General features: G+C 43.5%; 1 long non-coding RNA gene across 1 annotated transcript; it reads right to left on the bottom strand.

Moving 5' to 3' along the window:
* Window positions 1-5,967: 5,967 nt before the first annotated feature.
* On the bottom strand, window positions 5,968-9,427 carry LOC114156015 (uncharacterized). The gene is made up of 2 exons (XR_003597883.1): window positions 8,959-9,427; window positions 5,968-7,016 (listed from the first exon to the last, which is right to left on the bottom strand). It is a non-coding gene; the product is annotated as an uncharacterized LOC114156015 (long non-coding RNA).
* Between the last annotated feature and the right edge of the window lie 14,754 nt (window positions 9,428-24,181).

Here is a 24,181-nt window from a genome sequence, read left to right as displayed (position 1 = left end):
GTTCCCTTTGATACAGCAGAACTGGTTCTGGTGAATGTTCTGATCTGTTCGGACCAATCGGTTCCATCTGAGCCGCTTTCATTCCCGTTAAAATGAATGAAATATATTTGACCCATTTCCAAGCACGGAAATGTTTTGTCCTCTCTTCCCTCCTGGTGAAGGATCGGGGAAGTGGGTCACAGCAGCAGCAGCGTTCCCACCGAGCAGACGGCGTTCCCGCCGGCATCACATCCGCCAAGCTTTCCCACCGCTGCTCCGTTCAGGGAGGAGAAGCCTTTGAAACGAATCCTCGGCCTTGTCACAGAAAAATCAATGAAATATGAGTTTTAAGAGGAAGCCTGGCGGGATTCGTACCTGCCTCCCTGCTGTTCACACATCCGTCTCTGCAGAACAGACCAGGCTTTGTTGCGCTGACACTTTTCAAGGATTTCACTTCACTTATTGACTTGTTTCTGCTTTTTCTCTGACTGCAGCTGTGAATGCTGCATGGATTTTGTCTCTTGGCATTTTTAGAGCACATCTTCCTGAACCCCAGAGCCGGTTCTCTGGTGCATCTGGTGTTGTGGGAGAGACGGCGTGGTTTGTTTGTGTAGGCGGCAGACATGATGAAAAGCTCCGAGTTGGAGGAGAAACCAGATGAAGGATTTATGGTGATGGATGTTGGAGAAGGAAAGCAAAGAATCCTGCAGGAAGTATTTTTTAAACCGATTATTTCTAAAAATGTCAACCAGACAAACAGTGACTGAGCTGGAGAAGTTCTTGTTGGTGTTTCCACCATGAGAGACGGCGGGATGGAGCCGGATTTTCTAAGCTTTATCTGCAGGAATGAGAGCAGTGTGTTGCTGAAGCTCTGGATCTGCTGCTCCAGATACGTTCCAACCCTCAGCTGTGGTTCATCTGGAGCAGGACTGAAGGAACCGGACCGGACCTGGAGGGTCCGGAGTAAAATTGCTGCTCCGTTTATACCTGAGGGGAATCATCAGGAAAACTGGGACATTGGATGGATGGATGGATAGATGGATGGATGGATGGATGGATGGATGGATGGATGGATGGATGGATGGACGGACGGATGGATGATAGATGGATGGATGATGGATGGATGGATGGATAGATGGATGGATGATGGATGGATGATGGATGGATGGATGGATGATGGACGGATGGATGATAGATGGATGGATGGAAACTAAAACTTTTCCATGTAAATACTCTTCCAGTTTTTCCTGCGACTCAAATATTTATTTGTTTACTGGCTGATAAGAACCAATCAGAACCAATAATCATTCCATCCAGTTCCATCCAGATTCTGACCCGTTCGACCCGGTCTGCCCTGATGCTGCAGCGGAACCATAAAGCGTATCTATAAGCCCAGACCCGGTGATTATTTCCACCCAGCAGCCTCTGGTTGAACTCTGAGATGCCGATGATTTACGGAGCTCCTGCTCAGCCTGCAGGTTCTGATCCGATCATAGGTGGGTTTTCCCTGGGAAATTCCTGCTGCCTGGGGCGCGGGCTGAGGTCAATGACACCACGAGGTCAATAAACACGTTTTCCCCCTGAACATGTCAGCAGGCAGCGTCAGACCGTCAGCAGATGGGATCCGATGAGTTCGGCCATGTTGCTGCTTATTTAGGAAACATCTGAAGCTGGTTCAGCTGTAAACCTGCTGCTCCGAAGTCAAGATGAAACAGAACAGGATCAGAATCCAAATAGTGATGTTATGTATTTATCTAAATATGAGGCAAGAAGTTCAGAACCTTCAGGTCCAGTTTATCCAGAACCGTTTGGAGGTGAAATCCGATGGGAATGAATGAAGCAGTGAGTGGGCGTGACTCTGGCGTCTGATTGGACAGAAATCTTTATGACCTCCAACAGTGAGAAACACCTGGAATGAGACAGAAACCCCTAAACATGACCGACTCGATCGGATCAGAACCTGTGGGCCGTTTTTAAAGTTACACAAGCAAAAATTATCTAGAATCTTATGAGAGAAAAACTTTGGGGTTTATTATTCATTCATTTATAAATATCAGTTTCAAACTAAATATAGTTATTTAGCTTCAAATGAAATATTTAGTTAACAAGCTAATTTCTTTAGCAAGCTAGCTATTTAGTCAGGATAAATACTTACCTAGCTAGCAAAATTTCAGTTTGAAGATTGTTAGTTATTTAGTTTCAAAATAAATATTTAGTTAGAAATACAAAAATTTGCTTCAGATTGTATATTTAGTTAATAAGCTAAATACTTAATTTGAAGCTAAATATTAGCAAGCTGAATATTTAACTTCAAACTAAATATTTAGTTAACAAGCTAAATAATTCAATTTGAAGCTAAATATTTACCAAGCTATAAAAAATATTCCTGTTAATTTCAGACTGTAATTCTACAAACGGTTCTGTGTCAGACCAGGGGTTCTGTGTCAGACCAGGAGTTCTGTGTCAGACCAGCGGTTCTGTGTCAGACCAGGGGTTCTGTGTCAGACCAGCGGTTTTGTGTCAGACCAGGGGTTCTGTGTCAGACCAGCGGTTCTGTGTCAGACCAGGGGTTCTGTGTCAGACCAGCGGTTCTGTGTCAGACCAGGGGTTCTGTGTCAGACCCGACTTTTTACTCTAAGCTGAAGATTCTGGGGGAAAATCCGAGAAAAATCCTACGGCTGTGCTGTGGTTGTAAAAACACTGGAAAGTGGGTCAAAATGATAACTGGGTCGGGTGACGCCCATCCACCTGTGGTCGGTGAAACTTTGAAGGGTAGTTTTGATCTGTGGAGGTCCAAACAGAACTGGGTTCTGACCGCTGCAGCTGTTGTTCTCTCAGGGGAAAATGTTTGTAGTTTTTTGCTACTGAAAGTCATGGGACACTAAATGCAACTGAACCGCATGATCCTTCGGGGTTTACAAGTATAAACTGTGACAGAAATGGAAAAATAACCTCAGTTAGCAACACATTTAAAGGAGTCTCACGCTGAGCTCTAAATGTTGCACATCTTGAATATTTTCAGCTGAATATGTGATGAAGTTTCTGGTGACGAAGCAAAGAGGAACAAGCTGCTGTTGGTATTTACAGGCTCCTCATTAGAAACAGTTTCCTCTGCAGTCAGCAGGTTGCTTCTGCGTTTGTAGGTCAGCATCGTTTGAAGACTCAGAACTGGACATCGGTACCAGCCCCGTTCTGAAGTTGCTACCACAAGCTAATTTTCCCATGTTAATAAATCTCCCGCTCCGAGTCTGCACCTCCACCGGAAAATAAAACATCTGCATTTTGCTGAAGCATGAGATTCCTCCGGTGTATGAGGAGCAGACTGCTGCTGCGACGCCGGAGGGGCTCGTTACAGGCTGTAAATCCTGCACACATGCACTGTCAGCACACACACAGCGGGACGCAAACACACTTACAACTTGACAAGCACATGATCATAACTAACCCAGATATAACCTAAACATTTAGTCTGAACAAGTTCAGTAACTTTGTTGGTAAAGCGTGAATCACGTCCTGCTGGGCTGAAGTTTTCCTGGCAGGAAAGAAGCTGAAAGGTCTGATGACAAAAACACCTGCTGACAAAATCAGAGCAGCTGCTGCCAGTAATCCATCCGTTTCACTCCATCACAACCAAAACCTCCAGATCTGGTTGGAAATCTCTGAGCTGACCTGAATTTTACACTTTGACACTTTGAGTCCCTCTGCAGTCATTATGATGCAGCAGTGGGTCAGTAATTATCCAGCCTCACAAAAAGGGAAGTTTTAGCTGCTTAAAACGTTACTTCTGTTGTTTTACATTTAATTTGTATTTTAAAAGTATCCAGAAACACTGGCCTAAAATAACAAATTAGAGAACCCAGTCCATTAAAAATGTCCAGTTTAAACAATAAACAAAAAAGATTAAACAATTTTAGCTCAAACAAATCAGACATAAAAAGTGATTTTAAAGTCATAAATGATCATTTTAACATTTTGTTTTCTTAAGGCTCGTGATAATTACATTCATTTCAGTAAAATAAATATGTATAAAACCAAAGTGAAAGGAAAAAAACACAAAGCAGCAAAAGCTGAAAACTGTCAAAGAATGAAGAATTTATGACACCAAAGCTAAAACAGGAAATAATGTAGAGACAGGAAATGCTCCAGGTCACGGAGGAAAGATTCATCCCATAAGAAAGAGAAAGTGAGGAGAATTGTTTTTATTGGAACAGCAGTTTGGAGACTTAGCAAACCAGCACAATGTGGAGGAATTTAAACCCCATCTAGTTATGAATAAAAAGCATTTGGGCTTTTAGCTTCAGGTGTTTACTGCGTCCGTCTGCAGTTAGCTTCCCCACAGCAACATGTTGTTTGGCCCTAAAACGTTGCTTCAAGCTAATGCTACACATGTGGTGGATGGGAAGGATGGTAAAATGCTAATCCAGTCAGATGTTTGGCTCAGACACGGAGAAAAGAACCATCACAGCTAAAGCTAACCATGTTTACAGCAAGGAGCTGATTTCAGTGACTGTCCAGGGTCTCCACCCTGTGGGACGATCCCAGAAAACCTGCAGGCGGAGGCATCCAGGGTCATGGGGTCATGATAGGGTTTTTCATTCACACGTTTATGCTTCTGTTCCCTTAAAAAAAGAGTTTAAATTTATCAAACAAGACTAATTTGGGCTTCTATTAACATATTTTTCAGATATTATTTAGCTAAAGTTTGTTGACCTTTGAACCATGAAGTGCTTGTGTACAAAACAAGTCTTCACAGAGTCAAGTATTCCCCCAGCATTAAGCTCAGTGATAAAAATGTCTTAGCTGCACGTTTCTGTTTAATTAGTGGGATTAGTTCTCCCACGCTCCAAACGGGAGGTGTGTGGGAGGCAGACGGTCGGGAAAGGTCGAGGATTAAACGATTTGAGCTGGAGATCTTCCTACAGAACCTCACAGGCCTGAACCTGGAGCGAGCCGCCTTCAGGTGCAGCTGAAAGACGATCTCCCTGCGTGAACCGATGTCTCTGATCCAGGCTGAAGGACAGAGGAGTGTCCGGTTTCTCCGCTCCAGGGTTCTGTGAGAAAACAGGGAACAAAGTGCAGCAGCCGAGAGGAAACCTGAGATTTACCCACTTAAATCACAACAGAGATCAAGTGTCCCCCTCCCAGCTTGTTAAAAGACGTCCTCAGGGACACCAGTGGGGACAGAGTGGGACATCTGCCACCAGAGGTGATGACTCACCTGGCCGAAGAGGAGAAACACTCGTCCTTTTGCTGGTAAAAGGACGACTTCATCCTTTATGACTCACTTACCCATGAAGCATCGCAATCTTTGACATATTACTGGACAAGCACCAGCCTGGGCCCCACCGGGTCTGGGGCCCCACCAGCCTGGGCCCCACCGGGTCTTTGCCCCACCAGGCTTGGGCCCCACCGGGTCTGGGCCCCACCAGACTGGGCCCCACCGGGTCTGGGCCCCACCAGATTGACTGGCTTTTGTCATGACTGACAAAAATAAAATGACCAAAATGAAAAAAACCCAACATATTTTAAAACACCAACAGACTGAAAAAATATTTTAAAATGCACTAAACTAATGTCACACTTAAAAATGTCACAAAATACCTAGAAAACTTACAAAAAACAGAAACAATGTGCAAAACAAAAAGTAACAACAAAATAACCAAAATGGAAACAATGAAGTTTGACCTCAGTTTCAACTTTCAGGTGAAAAACAAATTTTTCTGTTTCTGCTTTGAAACGTTTTGCAATCAGATTCACAACCAACGATTTTAAATCTTTAAATCTGCGACTGACTCATAAGCTGCTATTTTATGACAGAAATAATAATGTCTCCCTGCAGGAGGTCACTCTGAGTTGTTTTGGTTAATACATCGGTCTTATAAAGCCGACTCATGGAGATCAGAACCATCATCAAACAGGAACCGGGTCAAATAAGAGGTCCGGCTGGAGTCAGAAATGTGTTGGTATAATGTACGAGGTTGGGTCACAAACTGCAAAACAATGAACTTTATTGTACTTAAAAAACATTTAAATCCATCAGAGTTATAAGCTAACTTATTAACTGATTAGCCAGAACTTTCTGGACACATTTCAGTTATTAAAAGTCTCTCTGCCTCCAAACCCGGCTGCTGCTGGACCGCATTGGACCGCTGAAGGCACGCTGTGGGTTCTGGCTCTGGAAGTTGGGAAGTGGAGCCTCCATGATTGATTCTGGAGAACTTGAAGGCCAAATCAAACCACTTCTGAGGCATTTCTGCAGCAGTTGGTAGGGAGCGTTATCCCACCGGAACGTCTCTATGGAGACCTGGACTGGCTCAGCTACCATGTTCGAATTGGCGCCGCCATTGAAAGTATCATCCACAGGAATGTTGGGCCTTTGGTCCAGCATTGTCCCGATGCCCCTGGTGCCTCTTCTTCTGCCTGTAATAGATCCTGAACTACAACTTGTTTCAGTTTTTCGTCTGATCACCTGGTTCTGGTTAAAGTCGCCTCATTTTTACAGTTTTTTCTGCCTCCACCAAATCTCAACGCTTCCTTTTCCCTTTCCTTTCGACCTCTGCTGTCAGCTCCATGTTGTTTCTGAAGAAGCACCAGAACCTCCCACACTCCGAAGGCTTCATCTGTGGAGCAAACAGTGTCGGTATGCAGCGGTCCCCACTGGGAAAACCTCATCCTGCTGTGGAGACCCTGCAGACCCCTCTGACCTCTGACCTCTGCTCTCGACACATATCTGAGTCTGATGCGGTCTTCCGGACCCTCCCGGGAGGCTCTGCCTCAGACGGACTGACAGCGCTGCGTGTTCTCAGAGCTGACAGCGTGCACAGGGAGCGTGTTTTCTCAAGGCCTCGTCTCCTGCTAAAAAAACACTCCATTTGTTGTGCGAGCCGCTGGGGAGTTCAGTCTGTGCTGCTGAAGGTCGGTCAGACCGCTATGAAAGCTGCAGCGGCACGCAGATGTTAAATCTGACACAGATTTGTTGATGGTGAGAGCAGTTTCTGTTTTTCACCGTCCTGCTGAGACGTCCTGCAACAATTTCCCTGGAGAGTTACACAAAGAGAGAGGACTAAATAAGGCAGAATTATGGTTTAGAAAATAAACCTAAACCCTTAGAATCCTACAAAACATCTGACAGCACATTTACCATCAACAAACATCACCGCAATGTTCTAATCTGAGGATTTACTCAGATTCTTTGGCAGTTGTGAAACATAGAAGACCTGCTTAAGCTCCTGAGATGATTGCATCAATTATCTTCCTCCAACTGTCTGCAGAAGGCGGCTTTACCTCTGCAGAGGAACAGATGCATGAGTTGGTGTTGACTGCAGAGACGGAGCAGGTTCTGGGAGAAAACAGGATTTTGGAAGTTTCTGAATTCAACTTTTATTTTTCAGTTGTACTCCAGATTGTAGTTTCTTCTTATATTGATTCACACTTTGCTTCCCCTGCTGGTTCGAACCCGTTGTGCAGGTGTGAGTACACTCAACACACAACCAGATCGAGACCCACTTCATGAGGCCGTCCGCTACAAAACGAACTCTGGTAGGATTTGTTCTGGTGTGAATACAGAACGGCCTTGATCCAAACCAACTACAGGAAATTTATGTGTTTTTGGACTTTACAAGTCTCTGTTGCTGCATCATAGCAAAGACCCCGAGCCCTTTAGTGTTGCTGGTACTGGGAGTACTCAGTCAGTCTGTTGCGGGTCCGGGGCGCCGAGCTTCGAGTTTCATTCAGCTGCATCACCGTGGCCTCAGACTTGGAGGTTCTGATCCTCATCCCAAATGCTTCCCGCTCAGCAGCGAACTGATTCACTGCAGGTGAACATTCTTCCACTCTGAAGTCATTCCCACGTTGATGCGCCGGGCAGAGTGCGGTCCCACCACAGGAGGATCACACTCTTCAGGTCCATTCGTGGTTCTGGAGAGGAGGGTCTGCCGAATGGGCAAGCTTCAGATTCAGGGACAACAGTGTGGTTCTGGTTCTGGTTGTGGAAGACTGGACCAGCTCTGCACCCTCAGCAAGGTCCCGTAGGGTCCATGGGAGTTCACCCAACAGTTGCTTTATGGAGTTGGTGTTCGGCCCGTCCGTCAGGAACTGGGGCCAGGGTCCCTGTGGGGGGCGCTTCAGGAATACGGGTCGTTTTGTTCGACCGGTGTCAGAGTCTGGTCCGCATTGTAGGCAGTAAGTTGGGCATGTTTCTGGTGACAGTTGGACTCCCCAAGTTGCCCTTTGTCACTGAATTTGATCATGACCTTCATGAACAGAGTTTCCAGGTGCAGCCAAGCAGTTGAGCGGATCCGATTAGGTAGCTTCAGGATCGGGTCTCTGCTTTTTGCAGGTGGTTCTGTTGGCTTCACTACACCATAATCTCCAGCATTCAGCGGAGCAGAGACCTGGAACAGATAGAGGTAAATCACAGAGCTCCTGGCTGAGATGGTTTATCTGATCTGCCATAACTAAACATCCATCAGTAAATCTGACTCCCACATTCCTCCAGTTATTCGCTGCTGTGGAAACTGTAGAGTCGACGTGTTTTGGTCCTTTATTGTTCACGTTTGTTAGTTTTCCATTGTCTAAGTAGTAAAATATTTGAGGCGGGTCAGAATTCAGTCAGAATAAAACCATTTCATTGCTCAAATCCAGATGAGAAGTTTGTTTTTTAATGTCACAGAATCTTTCAAACTCCACCCAGATCTGTTTTCATCCTAATGAGGACAAGAAACTACCAGGAATATCAATATAATTCTGAGATAAAGCCAGAAAAAGACAACTGCTTGTACTTTCAGGCAGATTAGCATAGAAAGATTTCAGCTGACCCATTTTAATTACAGATACCTTTTGGTACCATCTGACACGACGCTTAAAAAATGTTGTATAGCAGCTGATGAACCGTAAAATAAGATGCCATCTTTATTTAATGCTGTTCACATTTTTTCTTCCTGATGCTTTGTGAGTGAAATAAGTTCAGGCATGCATTACCTCAACATTTTCTCAGTATTTTGTCTTCTGTTTGGAGACGGTGCTGTCATCCAGCAGACGTTACACAAAGACAGTTTATCATTTGACACGAGGCGAGCCGCTGCCTCATCCAGAGCTCTAATGGATGCGTGTTGAAGCCATCGGGGATCTGACACAAAGGCTGCTGAGAGGAGGCGGCAGAGAACTGGGAGAAATATCCAGAGCTGCGGTGTCGGCACCTGTCAGAAGCAGAAAAATGATCTGGAGATGAAAGCAGAGCCTCTTTTCTGTTTATGCATCATCAGAAATTCCTTTTTCTATTTTAAAGGGGCAGCACTGTGTCTCTTCCAGCCACATATTGTCATTGTATAGCATGATCAAGTTACTATGTTACCTTTAATTGTTAAAAATACTGTATATATAAAATTTTATTTAAAAAAAAAATTTACTTCCTGATTTAATTCCTTGAAATTGGGTCTCTGTCTCTTTAAGAAGCTCCTGTTCTTTCTGAAGCTCCGCCTCCAGGAAGTCCTCCCAACATGGCTCCTCTATTAACCCTTTAACGTTTTTACTAGCGTTGCTCTGAGCAGCAGCTCCACCAGCTGTTTGCTAATTGCTACTGGTTAGTCTGAAGGAGCTGAGTGGGGGAGGAGCTACGTCTCAAAGGCGGGGCTAGGTTCATCCAGGCGTTTTGTAGCTGAATGGTTGCCATGGAGATAAGAGGATTTCTTAAACATGCATGAAAGAATCAAGGCAACCCTCAAGGAAAAAACACAATAGAAAGCTAAAAAAAGTTAATTTTATATGATACTGCCCCTTTAAATAAATGGCAGTATAGTTCATTCTGACTGGATTTGACTGAATTGTCTATTAAATGGTTGTCAGTTTAATTTGTTGTCTGGCTGTTTCCCCACCTGATGGTCCAGTAGACCTGGTTCTACTGGAACCAGAACTCCATCATCTGCTGTGGTTCTGACCCAAACCAACCTGTTCCCCTCCTGGCCTGTGGGGGCGCTGCACCAAGAACCACTGAAGGAAACGACACAAAAACCTCTGAAGACACTGAGAGCAACTTCCTTCTTCACCAGATGGAAACAAGATGGAGGATTTTAGTGTTGGAGGATTTCTCTTTAGTCTTTGGCTGAAGACCAGGAGCCATTTCTGGGTGGAGAAATGGAAGCTGGTCAGATGGGAAGATGGACGGTGCTAAATTCATGTCCACCCTGGAAGGAAACCTGACAGTCTGTTCCCACGTTCTGGGAAACTTTGAGTCTAGCAGGAGATTCTCTTTGGTTAAGATACTGCCTGCCCATCAGCTCCCTGAAGAACCCTACCTGATGTCATTCCACCGATGGAGAACTCCACCTTCAGACCACCTGCAGGATGATGTCATCAGGCTTACCTGCAGCGTCTGGCTAGGTAGCCATTATTCTGTCTGTTATTACTGCAGAAACCCGACGGGTCGGTCCGAACAGCAGCTCCTCCGTCTGTTTTTTATCCGTGAAAACAGAAAGTGACAAACAGACAGCAAGTCTAAAAATGGACCTGAAATGATAGTTATTTAATTTGTCAGCAGCTCAGTCTTCACTGAGCTCTGCTGGCGTCTCGGTTTGTCCCAAACACAGTGACTCGTTCCTCGTTAGTGATCATGCTAATTAATTAATCGCAGTTAATCACATTGTAATCGAAAACCACATAACAACAGAATAAGCAACATTTTAATTCAAAAACCTTGAAAATAAAAAAACATGAGATTGTTTTGCACATAATCACTTTGTAAACTCACTGCTGAACTGTTGCATTTTGTAAAACCTGAATAACATAAATTTTAATCTCTATCTGTGATTAACATCATAATTAAAATTTTTCTTCTCTGTTTTTAAACCAAGACTTTAAATCGTTTGAGGTCAAAGTTCAATAAACGTCCTTTAAGCTATTTTATGAATATTATCCACTATCTGACCAGATTTTTTGGGCCAGAACCTTCAATGTTTTCATGACTGACTGCAAACCCATGAAAACGTGGCGCAGGCTTTGCTCGTTGCTGCAGCGGCAGCATCTGTTGGAGTGCAATCTGAATTTAATTTCACACCCGTCTGTGAAGAAGCAACGCTCCGACTCGCAATCAGCGAAGCTTTACTTTGGCACGGATCGGTTAATGAGTTGTCCTCTCGGGGTAAATATTGTTGTCTGGGAGAGAAACTCAGAAATTAAACCAAAAAAAAAAACAAAGAATCTCCAAAGTATTTATCCTGCATCAGCAAAGCTGTGCTGTAATTATTTCCACAATTTGCATTTTTAATTTGTGTCGTGGTGCGAATGGAGGGATTGCTATCTGGTCTGTTTTCTTCCCACCAGAGGATAATCCCAGTTTGTCTCACGCAGAGCAGCATAATGTTATGCAAATGAGTTCATCAGGCTGGGAGACGGAAATGAACTTGATGAGGAGCAGATAGCTGGAATTTCATTCTCAGCGCTTCGACTCATTTAGGAGACGGATGAGTTTTTATTTCAGAGACGATTCCCAATCAGACTCAAACATCGGCTGGTAAATATAGAAATCTGCTGTGAGTGTTTCTGCTCTTTGAGATCAAATTTAATAGAAAGTTTCTTTATAGTTTGGTGAAATAATCCAATCACAGAAAGTTAAGAACCACAAATACCTGAGATCTGCTTTTAAAATACTTATAACCGCCTATTTTAATAGTTCAAACACCAAATATGAAATGAAATGCATTAATATTCCAGTGGAAACCATCTTAACGCTAATGCAGGAGCTAACATCTAATGTGACATAAATACTCCTCCTTTAAAACAAACGTTTTATGCATTTTTTATTCTAACTACAACAATATACTAAAAATTTACAATTTCATTTAAATAAACAAAATGCTTTTATAAATCATTGAATATAATTTATAAAAGTCTGATTGTGTCAGCTAGCTGGGACTGATGGCGTTCTTATTTGCGTCGATGTTTGTGATTCTAGAAGAAAAATGCAGAAACGTCGTTAATTATTGAGAATCTATTCTTCATGCCTCTTTTGTAATCAGGATCTCATTGATCTGTAAAAAAGCTTCCTCAACCAGAAAGTGTTGATCTGCAGCAGCCACCTGCGTATCGGATTTACTCCATGTGAGACCTGAGGTGGGGCCGCACAGGCTCCTTCAGAGGGCTGCGAACGGCCCCCGAGCCGTACCCTGGACATCCTGCTGTTGTAGCGCTCCTCCAGCTGCGGCGGAGCTGAAGTGACTCATTCTCTGCTGGACGTCTCATCGACCTCAGGAAGGCAGAGATCAGACGCCGAGCCGGCAGAACGCGGTCGGTCTGAAGGTCCGTGACCGCGGAGTCCTCAGCCCACTTTGCTCAGACAAGCGCCACCTGCTGCTTTCAGAACCAAAATAACTCTGGTTCCTGATAAACAGCGACTCATGGTGTCTCTGCTGTGAGTCCGTCTGGTGTCAACCAGAAACCTGACCAGAACCGGATCCAAACCTCCGGCTTTCATCGTGTCATGCCAGGCGTTCGGTTGGACCTTCCTCCCCATGGTTATCCAATCGCCATCCTGCCACGACCACACGGTCCAGTCAAAGTTTTCCATGGCCCGGGCTGGTCAGAATGCTGTGGTTTGGGGTTCAGGAGTTGAGAGGTTCTGCTGGGTTGGTGGATCCATGTGGGACGGGTTAGCCTGTTATTACGGCCATCTGGGAAGAGACTTACCGCTGCGGTTCTGGATCAAACACGGATTCTGTTGTCAACCTGGGATCTGTGCAGCTCAGACTCATCAGAGTTAAAGTTTCTGATCCGTTTCTGATGAAGAAACGGTCGGTGAGCCCGAATATCTTCTGGTCCTCCAGGTTGAGCCGATGTGCTGCCAAACCAGGAAATACTTACCACTCCTTTAAATTCCTGGATTTTGTCTTTTATTTGCATCCAGGGGTTTGAGGGTAAGAGGAAATATCAGGCCCAGACTAACTCCTGTTAGCACGGCAATAGTTCCTTCCTGCGTCCAATCAGATCGCAGAAGCAGAAATTAACTCCCAATGGGCCGAGAGAAGCGACGCTTTACATTACCAGCTTGTTTTCTTCATCACCATTACATTTTCTTAAACATTATTTCACAAACTGCCATGGTCTTTGGGAATCTGACGCCTTTTCTGGCTCAGATCCTTCGGTGTGCACATCCAACCATCTTTGTGAGTTTCTCTGTCTCGTTGTCAGAAGGGAAACGTGAGGAGAATCGGTAGATCGGGTTTCTGTCCCTCAGTCTGACTCAGGCCCGCACGCTGAAGACGACGGCCTCCCTGTGAGTCAGCTGGGCCCAGATCGGGCCTGCATGCCTTCCCCTTGAGCTCAGCACGGATCCAGAACGCACCGAGGTTCTGCTAAATATACCACATGTTGGCGCAGAGAGCCGCTTCCTGGTATGCTGCGTCGCGGCCAAGCCGGCCCGCCGTGCCCACAGCGTGTTGCCGATACTCTCACAGGGAGGCTGGAAAAACTCGGCCTGATCCGGTCGTCTCCGGTCTGGTTTCAGGTTCAGGCTCGACCCGAAGCATCCGGGAGAACTTTGTGCTGTTTAATCATCAAAGACAGAATGAGCCAAGCCGAACGGACCAGACGCCATAGAAATGGACAAGGAGATGAACAGAGCCTGTTTCAGAGAAAGTTTCACTGTGGAAGTGGAGGGAAAATGTTTCACAGTGAAGTCCGACAGCCTAAATCTGGGCCGTCCAAAGCTCACCTGGAGACTTACTTTGATTCTTTACATGTTTGAGAAATTTTTTAATCTCCATGGCAACCCTTCAGCTGTGCAGAACACCTGGGTGGACGTAGCTCCGCCTTCGAGGCGCAGCTCCTCCTCACAGAGCAGCCCTCCCCACTCAGCTCCTTCAGACTAGCCAGCAGCAATTAGCAAACACCTGGTGGAGCTGCATTACATAAAAATGTTGTTAAAGGGTCAATAGAGGAGCCAAGTTGGGATGACTTCCTGAAGGCGGAGTTTCAGAAAGAGCAGGAGCTTCTTAAAGAGACGGAGGCCCAATTTAAAGGAGTTAAATCAGGAAGTAAATTTTCTTTTCAGTCCTTTGATATATACAGCATTTTTTGATAACTGAAGTTAAAACAGCTACTTGATTGTGCTATAAAATGATATGTGCCTGGAAGATACATGATACTGCCGTTTTCCAAAACTAAAAATCTGTATTAATTAGATCAAGCTTTAGAAGATCTGTGATCCGCCAGGAAACTGCAATCAGTTCAGTGCTTTCAAAAAGCTCCACATCACTTGTTTGATGACGTGCAGTAGATCAGTGCTGCAGAGGATGTTTTGTTGCATTTTTGATGAAGTTCCCTGTGGGTTAATGAAAGGGCAGAAAAAATCGTGTCTTTCTCCAATAAAGTCCTGATGTGTGACTTTTAATTTACAGCCTTTAGGAAAACTATGCATGACAGATATCCAGGGTTTTAACATCAACCCTGATTTTATTTCATGTTGATGAAGAGACAAAGTTGAAAACATGGAGCTCATAACGCCTGCTGGGTGTGAACCCTCAGAAAACCCGGGTTTGAGACATGCTGGATCCAAGCTGCTGCTTCTCTGTTTGCGTAGCTTTTGGCTAAATGTTGGCTTGTGCAACGGATCAGTTGTAACTGCCTTAAAAGGAGTCACCTCATGGGGAAGGCTGTCCTGTTAATACTTGCCTCCTGAGGCCTTAAACTCAGCTGAAAGGAGAGGAGATGGATGTGGAAATTTACACCAGAAGAAGAAAGCAAAAATACCACAAAGACAACAACAGCATCAGATCTCTGAGGTTCTGGGATGTCAGATGGATCTCAGTCGGTGGATTCTTACCTACGTCCACAGCTGCTTTCTTCCCCTGTTGGTAAATAATTAATCTGAGTTCTTTCTCCATTCTTGCTGGAGTAAATTCCCGGCTCACCTGGAATGACGCCCTGCTTGCACCTGTTAAACTGTCCAGGCATGAAACGAAAGGCGATCAGAGCTCCGCTCAGGAAATGAAGTCACTCAGAGGAATGATTTACTGAAACGCCTTCAGCTTTCAGTCACTGCTAAATGGTTTGTTACCAAGGAATTTCTCCACCTTTAGGGGCTGAGTCCAGGAAAACATTGTGACACAATGCAGAAGTATTCAAACCTTTTGGATTTTTCCACGTTTTGACACTTGAAGCCCAGATTTCAGTGGAAACGCGTGATGTTATTCAGAACCCAGAAACCCATCAGATCATCGTGGAAAAGTGGATTTCAGGATGACGGCCAGTGTTCAAGATGGCCGTCGTTTTTTTATCCTTTTAAACCAATCATTGCCATAAAGTGTTTTCTATTTTCATGACTTGGACTTGAACTTTGTGTCACATTATTAGGTTTTGACTTTGGTCATTTTGTTCGTATCACTTCAGGTCCTGAGGAGCCTGAAGAGGTCAGGCTCTGACCTCTGACCTTTGATCGGAGTACAATCAAACTCGAACTCAGATTTGGAGTTTGATTGTAGAGACACCATTTTTTAGCAACGCAGAAACTGTTTATTCCCAAACAGATAAAAAGACATCACTAAAAATCGACTTGTCCACCCAGCCTTTCCTGTTCGAACCAGAAAACGTTGCACAACATGAATGAACAAATCTTGTAAGTAAGACCTAAACATAGTTAGTGGCTTAGCTAACGCTACCACCAAGAACATCACTGAACGGATTTGGATTATGTGTTCCCAAACACAAAATCTTCCTCCAGGAGCTAACAGCTAGCGCGCAGTGCTAACACGAGTTAAACAGCAGCCAGGACGTCGCGTCAACGAACAGGAATACACACCTAGAATAACGCTGGTTCATCCCTGAACTTTGACTACAAAATCTCTGCAGCAAATAATGTTACGTAACAGTAAAAAAAAGACATAAGGCAGGCATGTCCAAAGTCCGGCCCGGGGGCCAATCACGGCCCGCGGTCAGATTTCATACGGCCCGCAGCTTCGGTTTTATAATGTATTATTTATGGCCCGCCTGCACTGTGAAACAGAATAAATAAATCATAAAACTTGAAACTGTAATTCCTCCTTTCACCAAATGGTGGCAGCACCACTTTAATACTATCAGTCTCTGCCTCCGTGCAGCGAACCGCTCTCCACTCATTTCTGCCATGGCCACTGCAAAGAAAACAAGTTTACAGTGAAGGCCGCCGCTTTCAAGAGAGATGGGAATTATAATACTTCTTCACTGAAAATCAAGGCAATTGTGCTTGTCTAATTTGTGAGACGGTTGCCTTGTTTAAGGATTTCAACGTAAAGAGACACTACCAGACTAAACATGCTAACACATACAACAAGCTAACAGGAAGTGACCGTGCTGAAAAAGTGAAGCAGCTCCAAGCTGCACTGGCATCACAACAGCGATTCTTCATGCAGACCTGTGAGTCAAAAGAAAATACCACCAAAGCAAAGCTATAAAGTTAATGTTAATAACTAAACATGGCAAACCTTTTACTGAAGGTACATTTATCAAAACTGTGTTATGAAAATGGTGGAGAACATTTTGCCCTGAGAAGAAGCAAGAATTTGAGAAAAATGTTTGCCTGGCAGTAACAGTGTGGCACTGAGAGTTGAGGACATGAAACTGAGTGTTTTGAACGGCAACGTCTGTCACTATCAGCAGTGAAGAGCCAAAAGAACATTTATGCACCTGGATTTATGGCACTTATTTTTATGAAACTCTTGAGTAAGATTTGGTTATGAACCTGTAGATGTGATACAAACTATTACTTTCTGAAAGATATTGTAAATGACGAGCAAAATTCACTTGTTTTAAGATTTAATAATAACAGACAACTTTGCATTACTTATAACTGCTGTTTAAAATGTTCTTGAGGCAAAGATATTTTTAAACTCATGTAAATTTAAGGTATTTCATACAGTTTGTTCAATGTTATCTGACTCTTCAGATATGAATGAAAGGCAGAATTTGGGTTTTTAGAGTTGTTCTCATTTGCCTGAGTGGCTTATATCTGGTTATTTTGTCATTTGAAAAATAAAGATAATTGTGACAATGAAAATTGTTTTATAACAGTGTGTATTTGCATGAAACGTTTGTAGTTAAAAAATGTCCGAACAAACTATTGGCCCCCGGGCATCTTCACTTTATCAAATCTGGCCCTCTTTGCAAAAAGTTTGGACACCCCTGACATAAGGTATAGAGAAAACTGAACGGATTTAAAAATAAAAAGATAACTACACAGGACCAGGAGAGACTGAATTCAGCTTTTGTGCAGTCAAAGACAAAATGCCCATGACTCCTTAAAATGTCTTAAATTAATTTTAAATATTGAGTTGTCCTTTAACATGTTGACAAAAAGTCTTAAATTCGTCTTGACAGAACAAATTAACCTCATATATTCTACGTAGTTTTGTTTTTTTCGTGGGATTTTTCTGTCGTGAAAAAGTTTGAGCCACATTTAGACATCTTCATCTGTGAAGGTTGAAGCTACGGCTAACTCACTGCTAACATACCCTTTCTAGCTAGCTGCTAGCTGTTAGCTAGCGTTTCACACCTGAGTTCAGCCTCCCAAACAAATGTTACAACTCTGGAAACTTTGGATGCTTTCTCAGCTCCTTTCTTTTTTCTCAAGGCATATTTCTTGATTTTGGTCATGGAAATAAAAGTAACTAAGTCAGAGTACAGTGGAAAGACAAAGTTGTAAACTGGTGTTATATATAGCCTTAATGTGAAAACGTTAATGGTGAGTAAGCAGCAGTGTGTGTGTGTTTTCAAGATTTTATGGGTAAAGTCCAGAAGTGTTTGTGTAGGTGACTGATTGTGTCCATGTGTGGTGCAGGAATGAGGAGGCCACATTATGGGAAGAGTGAACAGAAATAGCTCTGCGGGATTCGGGCCTCCAATGACCTCAGCGCTCTGAGTACTACGAGTTCTGTTTAGTCTAAACGCTGCTGCATTGCAGCGTGACTCACACCAGCTTCACCGATTCACAGGAAAACCTCTGCGTGGGTTTGGGGATGATCTTTGCATCGACTCGTACGTTTTGCTCCAGTTAAGGATGAGCGGATGTTGTCTGAGGGCAGGTTCTGTTTCCGACCCGTTTATCTGTAAGGATTCCTTTTATCCAGGAATGACTCAGGTTGACTAAACACACAAATGATTTACGTTACCTCAAACTGACCTGAGTTCAGCCTGAAGCGAAAGCATTTATCCACTCCTGACAACAGAGAGCGGTCATTTTTATGTACAATAAAGTCTAGATTTCATATTCTGGTAAACAAATATGCTAACCGTTAGAGCTGTGAGATCAGGAAGATGTTGTTCGTTCCTTTTCCAGTCAGCAGTCGGTTGTTTTCTGGGATCTTAATGTTTTCCGTGTGTTTAAACTCCAACATGAAGCGGGATTACGTGAAAATGTCAGTTGTGTTTTGGTTGCTATGCCAGAGGTTTTCCTGTGGGTGGCTTTGTTTGTTTTCTGCTATATTTCTTCCAAAATAAAGTATAAAAATAAACTCAGAGGGCTTGTTTCATAAATTGCATTTGGTCTGTCACGTCTTACCGCGGCACATAACAACGAGGCAAACAACATTCTTTCTGTTGCTAAAATAGCTTCTCGCCACCGATTTTTCTGTTCTGTTGTTTTTTGCAACCAGATCTATATTTTTTTTAGCTTTCATTTCAATGTTTCTGTGCATTTATCCAAGAAACTGTCAACTGCACCAAAACGCTGAGCACATTTCTCAGCAGGAGCTGCCATGCAGCATGCAACACAGAGCTCATTTTATTGCTTCTCGTTCGAAAGAAAGTGGAAGAGATTCAGTTGTTATGCTAAGCTTGAATCAAAACAATGCTTTTAACGGTTCCTGATGTGAAAATGATGCTAAATTGACTTAAAACGTCTATTAGTTTACAGAATATTCAACCTTATTTGAAAGTTTGTGAATTTAGTGCTACGTTTACTCAAAACATTTGATTTTATGGAATATTCATACTTATTTTAATGTTTTGAGGCAGAGAAAAAGACAAATGTACGGCTAACTTTAGCCATAGCAGTGGTTTCTAAATTCTAATTTCTAAATCAGAAAACTCAGATCCTGGATGTACAGACGGTTCACGGTGCCAGTCTGTCTCTGTCTGCAGTTTATGGACTCAGTGAGGAGATAAGATGAACAGATTGGAGTTCCTCAGGTGTGTGTCCTCGGTCCCGTCTGAAGCCTCCTTATCTGCAGCTGTTTGGTCAGGATAAGGATCTGGCATCAGCTCATCTGGAGCTGAACGTCAGAGCAGTGTGATGTAAACGTTCGGATCAGGACGAGCAGATCCAGACACCGATAGTTCTGTCAGGACGGACGGCTGTGGCTGCTCCACTGACTCAAAACGTTTCCGTGTTGGACTGGTCTGCATCGGCTGCATAGCGTAGGCGTCTGCTCCTCTGGTTCCCGACTTCCAGACAAATTACCGCAGCGCTGAGATGGATACGGGTCTCCTGGGGGAGCCGGCTGGAATAAGCGAAGTTTCAGATTAGGACCCTTCCACTGGCTGCATTCACTTTCTGCGTTTCTGCTTCTTGCAGCTATGCAACCATTTTGCAGATTACCTTCATGCTACTGGAAGCTGGGAGGCCAGAACTTTATCTGTTCTGTTGCTGATTTAATTCAGACTACAGACTTTTTTCATCCAGTTCAGAAAAATGATAAATTATGCAAATGGAAATTATTGAGCTCGTTTTAATTTATCGTGTGATTAATTGTTTATTAACTGATTTAGTGCGACAGGCCTGCCTGTCTGATTGACATTTGTAGATGCTGTTGCAGTGATCAGTGCAACTAAAGATGGATGAGCTTCTCTAGATCTTGTGGGAAATTCGTCCTTTAATCCTGGAAATGTTCTTCAGGTGATAGAAGGCCGACTTTGCAACCGTCTTTATGTGGCTCTGCAGGTTCAGGTCCATCACTAAACCAGATTTAAGGTTGTTTATAGGATAAAACTCCATCAGAACATCCATGGTCGGGACTGGGTTTACCTCTTAAAGGGTTCAAGAAGCAATAAGAACAGGATTTGGGTTATTCTCTTTCAAAATGCTTAAACATATAAAATGTGTTTTAATAAATGAAATAAAAGCAGATTTGGGTTCTTTAAAGTTTGTCTCAAAGTAGAAGTCAGTTGATAAATAAATTTAAGAGAGATGTTTGTTGAAATACTTTGTGTTGTGCTCAATATTTTCCATCGTAGAAACTTTTATTTAGTCAGCAGTAATTTTGTCTCCATCTGCATCACCCACCTGCAGTAGTGGGCCACAAACAATCAGTCAATGGGCCGAAAATGGCCCCCCGCCCACACTTTGGACACCCTTACTGTGGGCCATAATATATCCTTTTTAAAACATTTATGCCTTTTAATTGATCTTTTGTAAAACATTAGGAGTGGTACTTGTGTGTAAATCTTTGATAAATACAAACTTTAAACCTTCTTGCAGCTGTTTGTTGGATGATCAGGAAACCGTTTGGTTCATATAAATCATTAAAGTCCAGGATAAACAGGAACTTTCTGCCAGCGATGAGGGAATGTAAACTTGTCAGGCATTCGTTTCTGGCCGCATCTGAGCAGCAGCCGCTCATTTCGTTACCACAACATTCTGGTTCTGCTGCTGCCTTCCAATAAAAACCCATCAGAGTAGAACGTTATTAACGAGGACAAGTAAATTACCCGACACAGACCAAAACAGAAACTCTGGGCCCTCAGGGAGCCGCTTTCCTCAATGAGAGAGAGCCGACATGAATCAGCTCGTCCTCTCCTGACTGGAGGAGCTGAAGCTCATCGTCATCATCATCATCGGTCACTTCTTCAAAGAGACGTCTTCCCTTTAATCAGGCAACTGCTCGCTGCAGCAGATTACCGCCTCCACTCACTGCTTCCCAGAGAAACTGGGACGGTTTTCCAGGCGAGCAGCTCCAGATCAACCTGCTGGTTGTGGTCAGGCCCAGCCCTGGTTTTTTACCTCCGTTTGCTTCAAATGGAGCCGGTTTGTTATGAACACCTGCCGTTAGAGAAGCCTTCAAAGCGAGCAGAAACCCCCGGCGTGTGATCCTGCAGCCGCTCAAAGGAAACCGCAGACTCCGCCCCGCTGAACCCCAGCACCAAACCTCCTCTGTTCACCTGTCAGTCAGAGCAAAAGCATTCATAGAACCAGCCTCTAGCGTCCCAGTCCGCTCCAACTGGGATTCCAGGGATAGAAACTGGTTAATAATCTAAAGTGAGCACCAATAGCTGGTTTCAACCCAGATTAAACAAAATGTCACAGAGCAACATTCTTCACACCTGATCACCTGTTTATCACCTGCTGAGCCAAACCAGCGGTTTTGTCCTGTGGGTTTTAGATGTTTTCTGGTTCTGACCCACCTGAATGTAATGAATGGTTCAGTACTGGACCTTCGCAGAACTTCATGCCTGTTGAGGAGGTGATTGAAAATCAGGGACATGTCTAAAGCATGAAGGACAAATACCATGTTAATGCAGCACATTGACTTGGTTTCTGCTAAATACCACGTTAATATAGTGCTTTAGCATTAGCTTCCGCTAAATACCACGATAATATAGCACTTTAGCATTAGCCTCTGCTAAATACCACGTTAATATAGCGCTTTAGCATTAGCTTCTGCTAAATACCACGTTAATATAGCACTTTAGCATTAGCTTCTGCTAAATACCACGTTAATATAGCGCTTTAGCATTAGCTTCTGCTAAATACCACGTTAATATAGCACTTTAGCATTAGCTTCTGCTAAATACCACGTTAATATAGCGCTTTAGCATTAGCTTCCGCTAAATACCACGTTAATGTAAAGCATTAGCTTCCGCATTAGCTTCTGCTAAATACCATGTTAGCGTAGTGCACTTGTGTCAAACTGAAGGCCCGCGGGCCAAATCCGACCCACTACAGGTTTTTATGTGGCCCTGCAGACTCTAGTTTACAACATAAATAGAAGTGTAAAGATAAAGGTTGCGTGCTTAAATATTATTAATAATATTATTATTAATCAGTTTTTATCTGTAAACTGCAAAATTACAACAATGTGAAAACATGTTCAATATTATTTAACTTCAGACAGTATTCATCAAAAGCAGAGAGAGAAATTTATTAATATGTGATCATTTTTTAATGTTTGGTTTTAACGGCCTCCTGCTCCACAGGAGTTCTGGTCACCGTGGCAACCGCTGGGCTGAAGGGAACCAGTTCAAGACGCCAGTTTGAGGCAATCAGAGATGTTCTGACCCGGTCAGATCATCTTGTTGCTGCTGTGATGATTCTGATGACTCACCTGAGAGGAGACACACCTGTCTGAGGGGGCAGGGGGCGGGGCATCAGGGAGACAAAGAGGGAGACGTCAGGGGCAGTGGGGGTATGAGGGGAGGGGGCGGGGCATCAGGGAGACAAAGAGGGAGACGTCAGGACTCTCTGATGTTCCTCTCAGCTCAGATTCAGTTACAGAAAAAAAGAAACACAAAAAGATGAAAATCTGTGAGCTGAAGAGAAAAGCTTTGTGAACCGGTTCCAAAGAGCCGCAGGTCCGAACAGAACCTGACTGATTCCCGCTGGGATCCGGTTACCACTAAAATCCCCAGGACCCAGAGCCACACAGGACCAGAACCAGTTTTCCTCTGTGGAAACGTTTCCTTGGAAAACAAGGAGAAGGAATCCACCTGCTGGCCCAGCCGGGGAATCGCTCCGACCCGAGGAGTGGGACGGAGCGATTCAGAACCACGGATACTTCTGGGCTTTCATTACAGTTTAGTTTTATTTCATTGGGACTTTTTGTCTAATTCAGTGAGTTTTTTAGAGTGTTTGCTCATTTTATTAGTTAGTATAAGTTAAATATTGTTTAGGTTTTATTGGTTATAGCAGTTTTAGTTTTTTCATATTTGGTAAATTTTAGTTCAGATTTCAAGGATATTTGACTTGGTTGGTAAACAACAGTCAGCAGCAGATCCCATTCTTAAAATATGGATTCAGTTATTGTTCACTATTGTGATAAACTATAATGTTGCTGTTTTGACACCATTTTCCAGTATTATAATGGTAATTATAATAATGCAAGAACACATTCTGAAATTCATAATCTTTAAATTCTAATGAATACTTAACACTGAAAGACATTTTAAATATCCAAAATAAATCAACAAAACGACAGAAACGAGTCATAAACTCTGTAAACAAAATTATCCTTAAAAAACGAAGCCAGTTGAGACCAAAACACCAAACTGAAAACTTTTATCACCCAGTTTTTGGTAGAAAGAGAGAAATGAGAAAAACAGTAAATCATGCAAATTGAACTTATCGGGCGATTAATTGATTTATTGATTATTGTGACAGGCCTCATCATTTCTGGCTGCACTGTAAGAAACGTACCAAAGAAAGACAAGGAAGAAACTTAAAAATGAAGAAACGAAGGAGGAAAGGAGCCTAGGAAAGAAGAAAGGAACAAGGAAAGGAAGGAAGTAACCTTCCTGTTTTCAGGTCACCAGGTGTTAAAGGTCATGGGATCAGCAGATGTGAGCTGGAGGTCAATCTGGTTTGAAACAGGAGTAAATTTTCTCTGCAAAGCGAAGTGCTGGCGGTTTCCCAGAATCCTCTCCGTCCTCAGAAACATCCAGCTGGTTTCCTGCAGTGAAAACCGAACCCACATTTTTCCTCGTTAAAGACTCGCCTGTAAACTCAGGACGGTTCTTTCTGTGATCCTGAATAATCTGTCATCTAAAACAGGTTCTGGGTTCTGACTGGGTTTTTCCAGACGCTGACTCCGGAGCAGCAGAACCTGAAGCTGAACTCTGCCGTGTCGATCTAAACGGTGTCGGGTGTCAGACGTTTCTTTGCACCCGTACGTCTGAACTGGGTCAGCTCTTCTTAAAATACTCGTCGCTCCTCAGAGAAATGTTCCAGAACATCACGGATCTACGCAGCAGCCAGGTTTCCTCTCCGCTTCCCACCGGCTGCAGGAGAAACAGCAGAACGCTGTGAAACTCTGTTCTACAGCAGGACTCTTCACCGGTCCGGTCCGGTCCAGTCCGGTCTGCCTCATTCATCTGTTTATTCAAATAACATATTATTATTTACATCCATCTGCAAAACTGGGTAGAATCTAAAAGTTCAAAATGTGGAAGATGTGTAGGTTGAATCTTTTATTAAATGTTTTAATTTTCTGAATTGACAGAATCGCTTTGGTAAAACAAACTAAAGAAAGAA

Source organism: Xiphophorus couchianus, chromosome 13, assembly GCF_001444195.1.
Source record: "Xiphophorus couchianus chromosome 13, X_couchianus-1.0, whole genome shotgun sequence".
In the NCBI taxonomy this organism is placed as follows: domain Eukaryota; kingdom Metazoa; phylum Chordata; class Actinopteri; order Cyprinodontiformes; family Poeciliidae; genus Xiphophorus; species Xiphophorus couchianus.
Note: the sequence above shows the minus strand (reverse complement) of the source record. Positions and strands in the feature narration are given on the sequence as shown.